At 47.1% G+C, this 17,629-nt stretch overlaps 1 protein-coding gene across 1 annotated transcript in view; it reads right to left on the bottom strand.

Moving 5' to 3' along the window:
- Nucleotides 1-17,629, bottom strand: part of PRDM16 (PR/SET domain 16) — a 201,907-nt gene that overhangs the window by 129,102 nt on the left and 55,176 nt on the right. The gene's annotated exons all lie outside the window — the stretch shown is intronic.

The raw sequence follows: 17,629 nt of genomic DNA, 5'->3' as shown, positions 1-17,629 counted from the left end.
CAGTGTGCTCCTTAACACGCGTTTGCCTCTAGTAAAAGCAGCGGGGAAGGGGTCCAAATTGCTCTCCACTAAATGCCAGGATTATATTTCCAGTAAAAGTCAGCCTGAGCATCACAAGCAGTCCCACATAAAGTCCTCTTAGAATCAAACTCTTAAGAGGACGTTGTTGTCCACGACGACCCCTCACCTGATCTCTGGGTTCAATATTTTGCTTTATGTTTGAACTTTAGATGACGTTTCTTCAGATGGTGAAAAATTAATTCACTGCGTACTTGGATGGAGGACTCACAGTGGGTGCCTGGAAGCCAAAAAAAGCTCTATTATCTCTTCATCAAAGCCAGTGGAAAAATATGAGCCTTTGAGATTTCTGTCCCTCAGCTGTTCACAACAGAACAGCTCCAACGAAGCGTCGCAAGAAACGCACCGTGTGACACAGACACTTGTACCAACCAGTGGTGAAATGGAAGTCGTGCAATAGAACCAAAGTCTGGAGAGGAAGAGGAGAAAGAAGACAACGCCGCGATTCGGAAAGAAAAATCCTAATTGCTTTGCAGCAGTTTTGCTTATTTTTGCTTCAAAGAAGCCCGTGTTTTAAACCGATAAAAGTGTGGAAGCGCTCCAGTTGGGCAGAAATTCTTTTGTTGGAAATGCAGCAAAGCAGAAGTTTCAAAGCGACGGCGAGATAATCTCCCCACTGAGAGGAGCGGCACCTATTTAGAATCGATAAATAAATGCAGCCAGAACAGCTCTCCAAAAACTAACAAATGGAGCCGGGCATTTCTCTCAGTCCTGGACGTCAAACCGCAGAGCAGGAATAAAGCATTTGCAAGCCTCCAAAAGGAGACCTTGCAATTGGAATTCACATCTTTGCCAAGTGAAAGCTTTTGGGCTGTTGTCACCGTCTCATTGTCATTCCGCTCACTGTGGGTTCCCCCGGGTCCAGAAAGGACTCCCGGCACTATTAACACCGCAGATTAATAGCGGTGGGGAAAGACATTTTCACAAACATGCTAAATATTAATATTAATCGATAACAATTTCTATTTCCTAACGTGAGCCAGACAAACACACCGCGGGCGGGGGGGGGAGGGAAGGGACGGTGTCAGCAGACTATGGGAATAAAGGGAATCAGTGAATCAATGCGGGACGCGGGGCTGAGCCGTGAGGTGGGTGTCAAAAGCAGAGCTCTGTTGTCAGAGCCACCGAGGCACACATTTCAATGCCACGGCATCGGGTGGGTTTTCCATCCCCGGCCAAAAGCATTCCAGTGAAGCTCACCAATTCTGTGCTGCAACAGCAGAGCTCTGCAAAGACAGCGAGAAATGGCCTCGGGCTGCTTTCACCAACTCTGCACTCTGCAAAGTGCTTTCCTCGACACTCGTAGCACTATTTATATATCTATATATTTAATTCAGATAGGCAAAAACACGCTGAATCTCTAGAGTGATATTTCAGGCCTTGTACTCGGGTTATTTTTCATCACCTACAACTTCCACTTTAATTAAAAAAAAATAAAAAATCCTATACAAACTTGTTGAGTGGTTCCAATGAATGAGTCCAGCAAGGATTTTGAAATTCAGCCTTTGGAAGTCTTTATCTCACTTCCTTTTAATTTCGAGCAGCAGCACACCAGAAGATGCACAACCCCGCTATCAGACCGGTTCCCATACAGACTAAATGTATTATCCACTACATAATGCCTGTGCTGGTCAAACCAAACCAAACCCTTTCAGCTCCAGAGCTCTCAGCAGAATATAAACTCCACTGCATCGCTGAGATTGGTCCTCCCTGAGCTGTGTGGGATTGACAGGGCAGACACACCATGAGCATTGCACAACTGCATCCCATGGGAGCATCCCATGGCTAAAACCTGCTGCTGGCAGCTCCCCACCTTCGGCTGCTTCTCCTGAGCTCGTTCCTCAATGCTCAGCTTTTCCTAATTAGAAACAGTGGTTGGATGCTATGGTCCTGCTGCTGCTGCCTCAAGCCTGTGCTCAGGGCTGGAAGCTTGTCAGGCTGCATGGAGTCCCTGCCTATGGGAGGCAGACCCAGGGACACATTTCTCTATGGGAAATGTAAGGCAGGAGGTGATGAGCAAAAGTTTCTTCTAAAAAAAACCAGTTGGAAACAACTTGCATGCTTTCTATGGATTCCCCTCCAAAGCCCATGGAATGCAGTGGGGTTTTAATGTCAGACCCTGCCTGGCTTGGGGTTTTATTCCAGCGCTCCTTAGCTTCCCTCAAAGCCCAGTGGTGGGCTTGAGACCACGAGAGCCACAAATACTTGGCATTTCTGCATGTCCTGAGCATCTTCTGGGCACCTCTGCAGGGCCAGTGAGCACAGAGGTGGTCCTTTTCCCATAGCCTTTAGGAGCAGGAATTGCCCGTGGATTTTCCATCATTACAGTTATCATAACTTTGTGATGAGCTCCACGGAGGGACAAACACTGCAACCCTGAACCTCAGCTGTGCATCTGGCCAAGGCACACCTCTGCCAAAATCATCCGGCCAACTTCCAGCTCACTCAAATACACAGGTGCCGAAAATATAGCCAAGCCTGACCAAGGTCTGCCAGATCTGTCTGCAAAGTCACTTCTGACTGAGGAAACGCTCCAACATTTACCTGTACAGGGACAGTGGTAAGAAATTTAGGACGGGCACAGGGCTAAGTTCCACTGGTGGCAATGGGACGTCACAGCACGTGCACTGTCCCCTGGCACTGTGACAAATATTGCTACGCACGCGGCCTTTCTGAGCGTTTGCTGACGGGTTGCAGGACGTCCCCCAGGCGCCGTTCAGCGGCGTCAAGCAACAGCTGAGACATTGGTAGGAATCTCACGATCTCCAATGGAAATTCACCCAATTCCTGGGAACATTGCGGCACTTTTAGAGCCATTCAACTTCCCGGTCACACCAAGCATTCTTACGGCTCGGTTTGACAGATCCATCCATTAACATCATTATTTTTAAGCTGATTTCATTAGATTCTGCTGTAAGAGGCAGTATGGGAGAACACAGCACAGGAAGACGGGCTCTGGCAGTGCCCATACCCACATACAGAGCGCACTGCCCCACCAACCTCTGCTCCCTCCCAAGGCAACCCCGGGTGCTGCACCCACCACCTGGCCCTATTTAAAGCCACTACATTATTCTAAAAAGGATTATTTATACTAAAAACGCTCCCGGGACTACTGTATTTGTATTTCAGGGCTGCTGCATCCCTTATTTCCTCACTGCTTTAATATAGCCCCAGGCCGAGCGGCTGAAATGACTTGCGATGCCACTGTAATTTTTATCAAGGCTTGTTCCTGGTAAAAAGCCTCTTTGTTTCAAAGAAATGTGATTTGGCCTTTTTCCTCCCCTGCTCTATTCCTTGGTTAATATACCACTTCCACCTGCCCTGGGGCAAAGAAAGGTATTCCATGGAATTGGTCAAATCTCACTGTTTTTCTTCTAAATCACAACTGGCTTTTTTTTTTCCTCGACCCTTGCTAAGCACTATCTAAGCTGACAGTCTGAACTTGAGATTTTATTTGTGCCTTAACTCTTCAGCTACCGCACGGCCGTGCTAAAGAGATGCATGTCAGAGCTGGTCAAGGTGCAACAGCAAAAGGCTGCTGTGCTTAAGGCAAGATGGGAAGGAGAAATCTGGCTCGTGTATTTACCACTGGGAGAGATGGCCAGCCATCTGTTCCTTCAGTATAGACCCCAAAATAAATGCCTGCTGCCCAGCTGATAACATTCACTCCGACTCATGTAGTCTTAAAAACATCTTTCAGTGATAATCACAGAGGAGTATACTAGAATATAATACACATAGAAAAAATGCATCGTGAGCCATACAGGAATTTAGATGTGACATTGTGGAAGCACGGCAACACAAGGCAAGCAAACCAACGAGCCTTCCTGCCAGGGGAGGCAACCAGCCTCCAGGAGCCAGACCTGAAAAGGGATCCAAAGCTTCATTTACATGGCTTAAATGCTCACATGTGGATGAGGCAGTGACATTTTGCTGCACTGCATCACTACCTGCAGAGCAAGGAACCAAACTCCCGTGCAGCCTGGAGCACGAGGGCTGCATCCCAAGTGAGCCACGTGCTCCACACACAGCACCTCTGGGGGAAGCAGTCCTCCTGAAGCCAAACCCAACTGCCCTGCAGTCATCCAGCCCAGGCAGCCCACCAGTGGAGCAGCTCTGCACATCCCAGAGTCCTGCTGACATGAGGATGGCACCGTCCCATCGCTCCTCCCTCCCAGCTCGCCACCTCCAGCCCTCACCTCCCTCTTATCCCATCCACCTCTTTGTTTTCTCTCTCAGACACAACTTTCACAAAGCCGGGGTGCATCTGAACAAACCTCTCCGGAACAAACACGAAACCCCACCGCTCACCACATGCCATCACAACCATCATAAAGATGTTTACAGTTTTAACCGTCAAATAAAGTGCTTAATTCCACCGAGCTTGTCCCCTCCGCTCAGTCACTCCACAGCTTCATTTAGCGGGCCAGCGGTAAAAAAAATTCATTAATTTTTATTAACAGGGAGAGCCATTTGTTCCCTGTGACAATATTTGACTTGTCGAAATGATTTTCACCTCTGCCATGAGGTGCGCGCTCCCCACATACATCACCCGATTACTCCAGGAGCGGCCAGAGTTGCAGTCATTAGCCAGTGAATTAACGACAATCCACAGCGCTATTAATCACGCTGACAAAAGCGTTAGCTCGCTGCTGACCCGAGCACGGCTCTGGGACACGAGCAGAGGAGAGGAGAGCACAGCCACAGGGCTCGCAAAGGAAGGGCTGGTTTATTTTTTTTTAAGCTGCTGAGGCAGGAAGAAAAAGGGAGAGGGAAGGAGAAATTGGAGAGGAACGGCGGAGCAGAAGCTGCACATGGAAAGGGAGGAAGGCACAAAGAGAAGGAGGAAAGGAGAAACATCGAATCACCTGCTCGAACTCAGTGCTTCATTACACGCAAGGTATTCATTTCTGTCTAATTGTCGGGGTGGCTGGAGAAGCCCATTCCCTGGACTTTCAGAGGGATGCAGCAGCCTGGCTTTATGCCTGGCTCTAACAGAGGACAGCACAGGAGACAGCGAGAGCATCCCTGGGAGCGGAGCCCCTTGCCCACAGCTCCTCTCCACAGCCCTCTCCTCTCTCCCCACTGACAGCTCCCACTGACCCCATCTCCCACTGACTTCAGTCAATGCCTCCACCCCAATTCCCAGCTATCAGCACCTGGGAGCTCCTGGTTTCAGGTCTGCACAGCACTGCCACGTGTGCCTGCAACAGTTGGACAGGAGCTGTCACTGTTACACACACAGTCTGCTGTGCAGTCCCCACTATTTTGATCTATCACGGCTTCTCTTTCAGCTTTCTGAACACTGTGCAGAAAAACACTGTCGGCAGAAACAGCCAAAAAAGGGAAATCTGAAGAAATGCAGTTCCTGTGTGAACACAGAGACCTACACATGCATTGGGGCAAGGGAACAAGGGGGACAAGAAGGACTCCTTGCAGCAGTCCTGCATGTTCCCAGTGTGTGGAACAAGCAGTGGTTAAGAACTGCATTCCTCCAGCCGTGCCCTGTGCCATCGAAGCCCGACTCCCACTGCAGCAGCAGCAACAGTGAGACCATTCAAAGTGATGGAGATAATAAAACCATGGCGAGAATTCCAAAAATCTGTTTTGAAAGTTTTCTCTGCTTTTTTTCCCCTTCTCATTTGTGACCTAATAAGGCACAATAACAGTGAATTTTCAGAACTCAGTGGGTTCCCCCCCCATCACCAAGGCTGTACCTCACCCTGCCCTCCACTTCCCTCAGCCTCCATCCATCTTCCCCCCAAAAACCTTTTCTGAAAGCAGAGGAGCAGCTCAGAGCAGGTTGACCATGGTTTGCTTTTGCTGTACCCAATAATTTCAGAAGCTGTTTCTTGTTACCCACTTTCACCAGTTTAATTCTCCTTTTGCAGTGAGGAATGTCAAGAGGAAAGCTGGGTTCGGAAATCCACGATTTCCTGTCCGTTAATTCATTTCAGCAATACAGAAGGCAAGGTGATATTCCTGCTTGGTGCTGCAGCTCAGATACAGTAACAACCGGGGCTCTAAGGGATCCCATCTGCTGCCCCTTCCCGCAATGCTGACAGCCCAGGTGCCCACCTTGTGCCAATTTGGACTCCTCCACCCCGAAGCTGTTTTCTCCCATTTACAGCTTCTAAGAATTTAGACATGAAAGCAGGAACAAGAGCTGATGGAGGTGCAAACCACAACCCCGGCTGTGGGGCAGCTCTCCCATGGAGACCAGCAGAGCATCCCTTGTTTGGGACCCATCTCCTCGGGCTCTGCTGCAGGAGCTGGGGGCAGCGCCCAGGGCGATGGCTGCTGCCCCTCCATCCCTCACCTATTCAGATTGGTTATGCTCTCCAGCACTGTGAAGATTTCCTTAAGTCCTGATAGCTGAATTCAAAAGGACTTCCTAAGTCCTCCACACACACAACTGCACATGACACAACAACCTTTCCTCCCATGTTACTCCACTCCTGCTAGAAATGCCTTTGCTCAGCTGTGGACCACGGTGGAGTGACGCACGCTCCAGGCTGTCCCAAAACAGCCCCAGAACACAAGGTCTCCTCTGCCCTGCCCCATGTACCGCCAGGCACCAGCACACACCTGAACAAGCTGTTTGCTGCCTTTGAAGCTATTATTACAAAAAAATATTTACGACAAAAATATTTTTCTGCTTTGTTTCTGACTGGCCAGCAGCAGTCCCGCATTGTCTGAAATATCAACTATGACCGGGGGGAGCTCAAAGGCCTCCAAGAGGGAACGTCCTCCTGCTCCCATCCAGGTGTCCAAGTGACAGCTGTTTTTCACTCTATTTTTCAGGGAAAATTGTGGATGCTCTGCAAATGCACCCATCAACATTAGCGCCTTATTTCTTAATGAGAACCATCTCAAAACAAAAACAACGAAAGCCTTTTCATCGATGCTCAAGGAACCCTGCACCCTGCAGGGAACACTCAAAAAATAAATGGCACGCTGCTATCGTTGCTGATCTTTTCAGCATTAAACTTAAGCTGCATAGCATCCATCCTAGCTTAGGTTAGCGATAAGTTCTTCCTAAAACATTTTCCTTCGAGAAAACGGATGGCTGGCTTTACAAAAGCCCATTTCTCCTTTGCCTGGTGCAAGGTGTAAGCTCGGCATCCCCAGCATCACTGCCCTTGTTCCAGCCAGCAAGGAGACAGAAAGCAGAGCTCCTTGTTAAGCTCCCCTGGCTGAGCAAAGGGCTGTGCAGGACTCACAGCCTCAGAGCAGGGAAGGAGCTCCTCGCTGCTCACTTCTGCCAGCAATCTGACGTTCCTCAGCTCTTCCAATTGAACTCAGCTCCCCAATTTAACCGCTGCACCTCTGCGTGCTTTAGGTCTGTACTCTGGACCTCACACCTCTAACAAAGGGAGGAGAAAAAACAGGGAGGTTCGTGCTCAGTAATTCCTTACAGCCTGCAGCTGCCCCACGAGGCAATGCAAGAAATTCTCTCCAACCAACTCGTGGTTGTGATCCTTGCTGTCCCCCACTGTGAATGCCTTAGTTCCCAAAGCAAAAATTCATTTGAGGAGATGAATGCATAGGAAATCACAGCAGATTTAAATTTTTTTCCCCAAGGTTTTGAATTAACTGAAAAAAAAAAAAGAAAAAAAAGAAAAAAGAAAAGAAAGAAAAACAGAATAAAATAATTTTTAGATCAACCCAAAAAACTCAATTCACAACAGAATTTGTTTTTCCAAATCTGAGACATCTCAGTGCTTTCGTGCTCTCCGGTTTCCTTTTTTAAATTCAGGTCATTTCAGGTCAGAATTAAATGTTTCAACTTTTCTGAAAGAAAACACTTTAAAAATATATGTTCAAGTCTCTCTTTGGATATTTCACCGTTTTCCCTTTTTCTCATCAAAGCAACTCTCCAAATTCTACCTCCCACGTCTTTCCCTTCTTTTATAAATCAATCAGCTGTTACAAACAGCCACCATTTTAACCCTGGACAGACACTGTGCTTTAAGACACCCATTTATCACCTCTCCCAGGGCTCAGAATTCACCCAGGCATTGCCACAAGTGCGCTGAGCTCGGGGCTCTGTGCTGCCCCTGCCCACTGCGCTCTTTCCATGCGCGCAGATGCAGAAATCTGGAGATCACAAAAAGGAAAATCTGGTGCTTAATGTTTTTTCCGTACCACTTTCTGGCTGCTTTATATCTTCTTCTGAAATGCATGGTGAATGAAAACATTAAATGTTTCACAGACTTTTTAACTTAGGGTCTTCATCCCCACATATTTTTCATATTACTCATATTCCCCTGCTTGAGTTAAACTCAAACAGGCCTGGAACAACTTCATTAACATAAAACCACATGATAATAGGAAACAGAGCCTTTTAATGGTTTATTTTCTTATTATCTTGTGATATATTTCATCTTCCCCCCCTTTGCAGTGTGCTACTACATTCTGTTTTCACTCTGCCGGCTGGGTCGAGGCGAGCCCTGCTTGGCAGCAGGGAGCAATCACACACCGAGCAGCAGATCCCACTGAGCCCAGGCACTTCCAGGCTCCCGAGCTGCACAACACAACGTCGCTACGTCAGCAGGCAGACGGGGGCCAAAATCCCGTGCCCCACAACATCACCCACCAGCAGACAGTGCTCCCCCCCCCCCCCTACACACACTCTGCTCTTTGCTGGCTGCTCTGTGCCTGCTGCTACCAATGCAGCTCCTTGGTTCCTCTGCTTCCTCTGCAGCTCGCTGCTTCGGATGCGAGGAATGCCACGGCAGCCGGCTCGTATGGGACCAAAGCACCCTGTCTGGGTCAAGGGCAAGCTTAAAGGCTTTGGTAAAAGACAGAGAAGCCCCGCTCTTGGCTTTATCTTCACGTCTGAGCATCCCACGCTGTGTCATGACCTTGCCCACATAACCCCTGTGCAATGTCCCACATCATCCCTGTATAAAAATAAGTCCTTACCCTCTCAATTTTGTAATAACTCAGAGGCTTGGCTGCCCGGGGAGTACGACAAGGGAATCTCTTTTGCAATAACACATTTTCTTTTGTCCTAAGACCACAGTTTCAAAATTCTGGAGTTGCAACAGTTCTATGAAGGTTAAAGGAATCTCAAGCTCATGAGGAATTGCATCTGTTTCGGGGTGGCTCTTCTGACTTATTTCCATCACTCATAATAATGTAGTAACTAATACCACTTCTTTATAGGATCTCTACCTTGAAACACTGGGCTTTACTTTCCTGCTCGTTCTGAACACGTCTTACAGAGCTTCCCCAGCAGTTTATATACCAAGGAATTGCTACAGCTTTCTTCTTATTTTGTACAGGACAACAAGCCCTAATTAATCAAAGCGTGCAAGGGAAGTGCATTATTTCCCACTATGAAGTACATTATCGAAGTATTCATTGACTATATTTAATCTGTTGCTGGAGAGGCTGGGCAGCAGCCTCAGACTCGTCTTTAAAAAGGAATGGCAATCCCTGGGATTCACATTCTATCATAGCTCAAAGTAGGCTCTGTGAATAAATGGGAGAAGGAAATCAGTGAGATATATTAGCACCACTATATATTTTTCATTTCCCTCTGTCTTTGCTTCCAAAAGAATATTGGTGATGAATTTGCAAATGGCTCTGGATTATGACAGAATTTTTTACCCTTCATTATTTATCCCCCCGCTGAACACCTCTATTAGAGATTACAGTGACAAATGCATGAATAAAAGGCAAAGACAATATTTTAGCACTGCGGTGTAAATCTCCTTTTACGCATTATTAATTTAAAGAACTCCATTCCGGCACACAGCTCTGAGGGGAAGACAAGGTTACATCCGAACCGCTCTCGGCAGCTGGGGGTCAGCGGCAGACAGAGCCCTGCACACCGCCGGGGGGCCGAGACCCCGGTGCCCCTCTGGAACCCCCTTTTCTCCCTCATTCTCCTCTTCGTTTCTTCCTTCACTTCCGTTTCACTCAGGCAAGAGGTGGCTGACGGCCTGGCTGAGCTCTGCTCATCTTCTAACTGGTCACAGAAGGGTGACCAGAGGGCATCGGATGTGGGGGATCCTCCTGGTCCCTGCTCACATGGACCCTTATTCACCCCTAATGCCACCCAGGTTTCCTTTTGGTACGGATCACCACGCGGCCTTTCTCCAAAAGCCTCTGAAATAAAAGTAACTCTTTCTGCCCTCTTTCTTATTTATTTTCCCAAGGAAAGGGCTCAAATCTTGGGTGATCTGCTACAGCTTGGAGCTCAGCACGGCTCTGCACTGCATCTCCCTCCAGCAGAGCAAGAAGGGGAGGAAATGCTGCTCCTATCTAGAGGAAGGAAATAGGAAAACAGATGGAAAGCGCTCAGAATTGGAACAAGTGCGTTTTAAACAATACAACAGGTCCCTTTTACTCCAAAATAACAGAATGCTACTGTGGAAATCTATATACAATCATGCCGTCGACAACAAAGATAACGGGGAAATAATTCTGTGAACCTGAACTGAAACTTTCTGTGAGAGATGCTAATCACCAGCCACAATCTCCATATAGCTCCCATCACGCAACACCAACCCTTTGATTTCACTTGATTTATTTTTCTTAAAACTCATAACAAAAGGCTTCTTAGGACTAAAATACCCACAGCTTATGCCTACCAGAGGTCTGAAAAATACCACCCATCTGCGAGAATTAATTTATCACCAGGTCACTTCTCATGCTGCTACGGACTGAATTCCCTGCAGTTCACCTACTCAACACATCCAGCCTTGTTCCATGCGTTTTCATTGATGGGCTCCTAAGAGATCACGGGTTGATCCGGTTAAATCCAATCCTAGAATCGTGTAGGATTTCATGGGAACATGTGTGTGCCCTCAGCTGCTGCTAAGGATCAGAAGCACTGGAAGACAACTTGCATCTCTAAAAACCAGAGATTTCTGTTCCATTTTTGGCATCAGCGTGGCTGAGGCTCTTGTTTGCAAGTAGAGGTTTTAAGCAGATGGCCATTTATGCACTGCAACGATATGACGAGCACCCAGTTCTGCCCCAGTCTCACAGGGATTACCAACAAACTCAGTCTGAAAGGTTTTAGGTTTAGGCCTTCATCCTTCCAAAGAGGGACCCCTTAGCACAGGAGGTGGAGGTGTGACGCGGTGAGTGGGCATGCTGAGGATGGATGGGGGTTGGACTTGGTGATCTAAGATCTTTTCCAACCCTAACTATTGTCACCTGAGCCTACTTTTTTTCCTCTCTGACTGGAGTTTTCTACAGTATGCCTCGTCTTCTGCAGAGGTTCTATGTGATAAATTCATCTTTTTAATGCCAATAGAGAAATGGCCAATTTACCTGGTGAAAAGCAAGGGGAAAATAGTCAGATTTGGAATCCTTACACGTTACAAATTAACAAGTACAAAACATTTCTCCCTTGACAGCCAAAAGGACATCAGGAAATAAATGTTTTTCAAGCACTATTTACTGCTTTAAACTTTCAAGAGCATTTCAGAAGTCGCAGGGCTTGCTAGGCCATCCTAAACACCCCAATGGCAATGTCTGTGCAGGATGCTGTGCAGGTACATCTCGCTTTCTGAGAAATTGGGCTTCTTTAAGATGTTTAATATTGGAAACTTAAGCTCACTAGTTCTCTTTCAAAATGTAGACCATGGTTCATTGATTTCTTTCCTTCTGAACTGAGGATCTCAGTCAAGGGGGTTGAAAATAAGATACGTAATAGTAATTTTAAACCCCTAATTTGTTTGCCCTCCCTCGTGCTCCCTATACCTTCACAATAAATCCTTTGAAAAAGTGGAAATGCTTTAGTGAAAAGACTGATGGGAAACGTTAAAAAATATCATGCAAGCAACATCAAGTTATCTCTGTTATTTTAGGCAAAACATATTTCCTGCTCTTTTCCCCTCAGACTTACTTACAGTCTGCTGTAGAGCTCAGGCTTCAGACTACCCTGTCAATCAGCGATTAGCGAGGTCGCTCACGTTGGGGTTTTACCAGCATACAAACCTCCTTCTGTGGAAGCAGCTTCACCTGTACAAAGCCCTTGTGTGGACACAGCGAGCACAGCGTGGCCTGCTGCGTGGCACGGCTTCTATCAGCGCTGCAGGTCTGCCAGCAGCCCGGCTTATCTGTGCACACAGCCCTGCAAAGCCCCCAGTGCCATCGCTGCCTCTGACCGGGATGGGGCTCCCAGTGTGGGGCAGGGAGGGCTGGGAAGGCCTTGGGGGAGTCCCTTACTTCGGGGAGGGGGGATGCCTTCCTCCTCAGCACAAACATGAACATTTTGTAAGATGCAACACCTGAAAGCCCACAGTGTCTCTTTCCCAGCACGGATGTGTGAAGAACTGCAATAAGAACCATTGCATTAAACTGAAATTTATATTAAAAAAATCACATAAATACTGCCGTAAACCATGACTAAAGCCGCTGAAAAGGGTTATTACTGCACCTCAGTGATCCTGTCCTAATAAAAAAGAAATTAGTCTGTTTAATAACAGTGCATAATGAAGACTGCAGAATAAAGCATGAGATAATTTGTCAGTGATTAGAAGGTCAATGGGTCAACTTATGAACAAGTGAGTTGCTTTACCTGAGGGTAGCCACTGCTGTAACACGAGAAAGGCCCTGCTTTGTCTCGCCTATCTTGCCATGGGTACCTTATCGAAACGAAGCTGCAATTCATCAGCCATGAGGAGATGCAGTGAGGGAACAACGTGTCTACCAAGAGAACCTGGAATGCTCGAGCCTTGTTTGAAAGGCTTTTGCAAAACACTTCTCCAAATGTAAATTCTTCCTTCCTGCCCCCCCTTTTTGGGAAGGCAAATATTGCATTTTCACCACAAACTTGTTACAAGATGACTTCATTTCTGCTGAAATATTTTGCACCGAGGTCATCTCAAACAGCAAAGCCTGAAGAAATACCAATGTTTGGGTTTGGTTTGTTGCGTTTACACCATTTATCCCTGATCCCATCCTCAGTAATTCAAGACCTACTTGACACAAAACCACGCCGAACAACCAGCAGCAAAATCTGCTTCTTGAGAAACCAATGCAGGTGAATTTATGACCTGACAAAGAATTAGAACACTTCATTCACAAGCAGACAACAAAGACCATCTCTGGATCTCAGAAAAGGCTAAAAGTTCACCCCCAACCTATCCAAGCACGTATCTTTTTTTTTTTTTTATAGTTCTCATGTAAAATAATTAATCCATGTAAATTACTGCATCTCTTCCAAAGGCTGCAAGTTCTGCCAGCTGCCCTCAGTGCACGGCGCACACACGTGCACAGCCAGGTAAAGCATCTCTGTTTCATGGGGTCAGGTTCCACTCAGCATCAAGGGACAGGCAGAAAAGCTCACTGAGTTTGAATTGACAATAACATTGTGACTTGAGCTCCAAGGAATTCGCACCCCCCCACCCCGCAACCACTTTTTTTTTTTTTTTTTTTTTTTTTTTTTTTGCTTAAAATAATTAAATTGGATGAGGCAAGATACCTGATCAGTTAACTTTTCCATTCCTCCATTTCCAATGAAATAAAATCTAGCAACAACTTTTCGCAAAAGATGGTGTTCGGTGCCAGTGGGTCAGTGGCCAACTTAACCATAACAAATAATAGTCTAGTCTTTCAAAGTTTCAACCATTTTTCTTTAGAGGGAAAAAAAGAGAGAGAGAGAGAGGCTGAGTGCTAGAAGACAGTTTTGGATTTCCTCTGCATTTGTACATTGCCAAGTCACTAGCACATGTTCCCTCTAGCTGGCTCACACATCCCTCCGGTGAACACGTGCAAACTGCAGCTTCAGACACTGCAACAAAGTCACTGACGTGAGCTGCAACCACGTTTGCTTTGAAACTGGCATTTCTTAACAGCACAAAATTCAGGCAGCACCCAGACTGACGGCGGCTTTCTGGGCTTTGCTGTTTGCTTTCTGCAGTGTGAACGGCTCTGGTTGAGGAGGGGTTAAAATATTTCAGTTCTGAGTTAAGGAACAGTAAAAGTCTGAGTCCAGAGACACTTTTTCCTCCTTTCCGATGGCGATTGGCTTCCCCTGCACCTCTTTTGTTTTGAGAATTTTGGAGTATGCAGACTTGTGTAATGCAGAGATTGCTTCCAATTTAATTTAGTTGTTTTGTCTTTTATCATAATGGAAATGAGCACAGGATCCTTCCCAGGCTTTCTGCCATGTAAAAGGATGCAGACTTCAGTCTGGTGGTTCCTCGGAACAACGGGGGAGGGAGAGCAGAGTTTAGTGAGATGTCAGCGAGGGTCAAACAGCCCCTTCTGCCCCACCACCAAGACCCAACCGGCGTCCTGGAGAGCACGACTTCATACATGCCCATGTACCACACACACATGGCTGCAGACATCGCCCCACAGCAACCTGAAGAGCCTTCAAAGCTCAGAGCTGCTCAGGTCCCTTCCCTTAAGCACGCAGTGGGAGCAGGATGGGGCCCAGCGCTGCAGGACAGGAGTTACCTGCAGGGGCTGAGCGCTGCCTCACCCAGCCAGCACTTCACAGGAGAATAACAAATAACGCCTGTTGTCTTTTCACAGTATAAATATTTGCGCTAATAATCATTCAGGAGAAATATGCGAAGCTTTCAGGATTTACAAACATTTTTTTTTTTTTCCCCCCCAAATTCCTGGCGTTCCTCCAAGCACTTAGCAGAGAATATCGTGCTACCAAGCACAAATCAAACCGCAGATGCAAGAAATGACAACCGTTTCTTTTATTATTATTACTATTATTATTCCTTTCCATTTCAGCTCCAGCCCAACGCTAACACCCCTAAAAGCCTCCAAGCTGGGCTGGAAGGGGGGGGTCCCACCCCATGTGCAATGCTGTGCCCAACAGCACAGAGCTAGGGGCAGGGGCTGCGTGTCCATGGGGAGAGATGGGCTGCAACCTGAAAAGGGGAAAAGCTCTGAGAAATACTGCACCAAAGGGATGGAAGGACAAAGCAAATGTGGAGGAGGAGATGTACAACCACTTGTGACTGGTGAGCCTGTTTCTAGTCTAACACACATCAGGCAAATTCATTACTCCTGGCGCTGAATTCAGCTTCAGGACCAGAAGAAGCAGCTTTGCCCTCGTGCTCCATCCTTGGAGACACGGCCTCATCACACCAGGACAGCCTCAAGCTCTAAGAAACAGCCAGAAGTGCTCTGAGTCAGAGCTGAGCTGTGCACGCAGGGCTGTGTAGATGAGTGCCAGTTGTTCCACGGAAAGCAGTATCTTCTTCATTGCAGTTTTCTGAGTAAGGCCATATTTCAAGAGGAACATGCAGTTTTTTAAAGAGGAATAACAAAGCAGATCTTAACTTTAAAAGCATTTTATATTGTCATAAAAGCCACCCTTACTGACTAACCTGAGAAATGCCCAGCAAATACTACACAAGTCCCTGCTCCCTGCAAGGAATAGGGGTGGATGGCCTTCAAAGGTCCCTTCCAACTCAAACTAACCTGTGGCTCTCCATGATTCTAACCCCATTTTTAGCCAGCAATGACCACTGAGAGAAAGCTCAAACTATTAATTCAAGATATAACAGTACTTGCAATCCTATAACCCAGCATTTACACGAGAAGAATAACTGACAACAAGCCATGAGCATATTGAGTGGAGGAATTTTGCATAATTAGCACTGGCCCTAAGCTTTGCTAATAGCTCCAGGAAATCTGAAGCATGGGCTCTGCTGATCCCCACGCATTAGTGGCAGAGCTGAAATTCGCCATTGTTGCTCTCTGTGCAGAAGGATATGAAAGACAAATTATTACAATGCACCGTATTTTGACAGGGCCAACAGATGGGATTTTTTTGAGCTTGAAACTTCTGAGAAGAACTGTTGGGAAATTGGATGGACAGATTTCGATGCGCATTTGGTAACAGAAGCAGTTTCAGGAATCCCAGCTCCTACAGAACTCCCTTGGTGTCCCACAGGCCCCAGGCAGGATCAGCAGCACGGAGTGCACTGCTGAAGCACAGGGGAGCTGCTGCTATAGGGTTAAGGGGTGGGGAGGCGAGAGGAAGAAACCCACACGACACAACACAAACAAAGCCAAACCCTGCTCCGGTATTTGTCCACCTGCTTGGACCGCACAGGACTGTGGCAGAGCAAACAAAGCTCCACGATAGCAGCAGATAGCACGGTTCATGGTTAACTTCAAGTAGCTCAGAACACACCTCTGCAGAAATAGCAGCAGCTCCAACAACTTCAGAGGAAAAGCAAAGCCACACACCCTGCAGCCAGAGCAGCCCTGAGCTGCCCGTCCCTCCGCAGCAGCCGCAGACAGCAGTCGCCACTCAGTGAGAACAAGGAAGGCATCGAGAGCCACGAGCCTCGACCTCGCTGCCTCGCACCGAGTGCCCTGAGAACGGGAACCGAGCGTCGCAAACGAGAAAGCTCCAGATAAAACGATACAGCAGGGAGGAATCCAGAACAAACCCTCGAGAAACAGACACCGCCAGCTCCTCCCGCGGCTCAGCTGCTCGTTTGTACAGCTTCAGAGAGCTGGAGCGGGCTGTGCGTCTGAAATTATCCCTCTGCTTCAGATAGGTATCTCCAGAAGTGCATTTGGCAGCAGCCATAACCACAGAAATACAGTATTTACAGAGACAGCATTCATTAGGGCCTGTTGGTAACAGTGATACACGGGTATTAATAACAACCTCTTGATGGCAGTTTGGTGGGTTTGATCCTTTATTATGGCACATCCGCAGTGACAAATCTTTCTCCTCACACGCAACCCTTTTTTTTTAAGCCATCTTTAGCTCTAAATGGAAGACTATAAAATATCTTTATTAAAGTTTGCTCGTAGATTAGGAAGAGGGCAATAGCGCACTGTGGCTCTCAATCTAGCGCGCACATTTCCCCCCTCATGATAAAGTAAGGGAAAGCAATGCGATGGCTCTCTCTACCTTCCTGATTTATAGCTGTCTATGACTATAGGTCAAATGAATGAAAAGCACCTGGGGAGCACGCTGCAGAACAGGGCCGTGGTGCGACAGCAACCCTGCAGTGCAGGGGAGATGGCGAGTCCGGCTCACTCAGACAAATTAGATAATTAAATGGAAACAGGCTAGATAAATTGCACTTTCTTAATTGGGTTATCAAGAAACAATAGTGACTATGAATGACCTCACTGTCTGTGTAGTCTAACACTTCTCTCCATAGGAACTAGGAGGGAGTTATTTGTCTACGCTAGGGTTATTGTTGGCCTAGAAAATGAATACTTAAGAGCAACGTGGTGGGTTTTTTTCTCTCACCAGAAGCCATTACCGATAAAGATCTGGGTCTGCTGATACCGAGGTGGGAGTGTGCATGGGATGCGGAGAAAAGGCGGATTGCATGAGCCCTGCCTTAAAGCTAAATACATCTTTTACCAAATTTAACTACGCAGAGCAGAGCACTGGAGCTAAACTCTGCTTTTTCACACCCACAAGTTTGCCATCACTCCTGTTGTTCAGACCAACCGGTTGTGGGCTACAGAGAAAAAACATTACAGTGCTTGTGAGGTGCTACAGGGAATGGGATGGAATGGAATGGAATGGGATGGAATGGAATGGAATGGAATGGGATGGAATGGAATGGGATGGAAT

The sequence above is a fragment of the Lagopus leucura genome, unplaced genomic scaffold (assembly GCF_019238085.1).
Source record: "Lagopus leucura isolate 7727_CA_CO unplaced genomic scaffold, USGS_WTPT01 Super-Scaffold_100037, whole genome shotgun sequence".
Classification (NCBI taxonomy): Eukaryota; Metazoa; Chordata; class Aves; order Galliformes; family Phasianidae; genus Lagopus; species Lagopus leucura.
This window is presented reverse-complemented; position numbering and strand designations above follow the sequence as displayed.